The 1,566-nt window shown below is 50.6% G+C and overlaps 2 non-coding genes across 2 annotated transcripts in view; both read left to right on the top strand.

The window, feature by feature from the left end:
• The first annotated feature begins 913 nt into the window (after nucleotides 1–913).
• On the top strand, nucleotides 914–1,071 carry LOC120907532. The gene has a single exon (XR_005740631.1). It is a non-coding gene; the product is annotated as a 5.8S ribosomal RNA (ribosomal RNA).
• A 431-nt stretch (nucleotides 1,072–1,502) lies between these two features.
• Nucleotides 1,503–1,566, top strand: part of LOC120907524 — a 4,039-nt gene continuing 3,975 nt past the window's right edge. Inside the window, exon 1 of the ribosomal RNA XR_005740626.1 lies at nucleotides 1,503–1,566. This exon is cut by the window's right edge and continues 3,975 nt beyond it. This is a non-coding gene — a ribosomal RNA (large subunit ribosomal RNA).

Raw genomic sequence — 1,566 nt, 5'->3', positions numbered from 1 at the left:
AATGATTTGTCTGGTTAATTCCGATAACGAACGCGACTCAGTCAAGCTAACTAGAACGCTGTCAGTAGTGTGCCTCCGGGCGCACCTGACGTTAGAGTGGCGGTGTCCTCACGGGTGCCCGTCACTTAGTTCTGCCCTGCTTAGCGGGACAACTTGTGTTTAGCAAGATGAGATTGAGCGATAACAGGTCCGTGATGCCTTAGATGTTCTGGGCTGCATGCGTGCTACAATGTGTGAGCAGCGTGTTCTCGCCTTATGGCGCCCCATTCCGAGAGGAACGGAAATCACCCAAATGCTCATTTAGTAGGGATTGGGACGTAGTCCCCATGAACCTGGAATTTCTAGTAAGTGCTAGTCATTAGCTAGCGCTGATTACGTCCCTGCCCTTTGTACACACCGCCCGTCGCTACTACCGATGGATTATTTAGTGAGGTCTCTGGAGGCACACCTTCCGCGATTCCTTCGTGAGTTGCAGTTGGCACGGCCGAAGTTGACCGAACTTGATGATTTAGAGGAAGTAAAAGTCGTAACAAGGTTTCCGTAGGTGAACCTGCGGAAGGATCATTAACGTGGTTTTTGAATGAGTAATAACGAGGATAAAGTGTTATGTTGGAGGTCAAGTGCGCTGCATACCAAACTTTGTGAACGCGGTAACTTGCACTCGGCATGCACGGCAAAACCTCAGTCTTGATATGTGCAGGGAGTTCCTTAAGTTCTTCCTCCCGGAGATCGTCACTATCTGGGACGTACACCTGCATTAGCGTACGCTTTTGTAGAGAGCATATCAAGACGTCTCGTAAGAGACAACACTTGTATTTGTACAAGTTTGAGTAACCCATTGTTGCAGGTCGAGTGTGTTGCATGCCAAACTTTGAACGCGGCTACGCCACTCGGCGCCGAAAGGCACTACTTAAACCCTAGGCAGGGGATCACTCGGCTCATGGATCGATGAAGACCGCAGCTAAATGCGCGTCATAATGTGAACTGCAGGACACATGAACATTGATAAGTTGAACGCATATGGCGCATCGGACGTTTAATCCCGACCGATGCACACATTCTTGAGTGCCTACTAATTACCAAAGTCTCATTTAGTTAACTACAGTGGCCGTCCGCGAAGGTGTCCGGGTCATCCGACGCACTGGGCGGCCGCTGTGCATGATGACGTGCTTGGTCCCCGTCTGCGGGTCCTCGGGCGTTGAAAGTGGACACTCTCGAGCGTATGTTGGATGCGTTTCGTGTTGGTGGTGTTTGATGCGTAGGGCTTGTGGTGTGTGTCAAGCCGCATGGTTCGAACTAATGCTACGTCGTTCCCGATGGCCACCGGCAGTCTACTCTCCAGGCTAAAGTCGGCTCGTCGAGGGATTCGGAAAGCTAAGTCGCTGTAACTCATGAGGCCCATACACGGCGTTGCGCTACCACGCTAAGTTAGCCCTACATATACAAGTATCAACCCACGGCACGGGCGTAGCTGTAATACTTACGTCTCGGTTATACCACGTAGGCCTCAAGTGATGTGACTACCCCTAAATTTAAGCATATTAATAAGGGGAGGAAGAGAAACCA

Source organism: Anopheles arabiensis, assembly GCF_016920715.1.
Source record: "Anopheles arabiensis isolate DONGOLA chromosome X unlocalized genomic scaffold, AaraD3 X_pericentromeric_contig0008, whole genome shotgun sequence".
NCBI classification, from domain to species: Eukaryota; Metazoa; Arthropoda; class Insecta; order Diptera; family Culicidae; genus Anopheles; species Anopheles arabiensis.
This window is presented reverse-complemented; position numbering and strand designations above follow the sequence as displayed.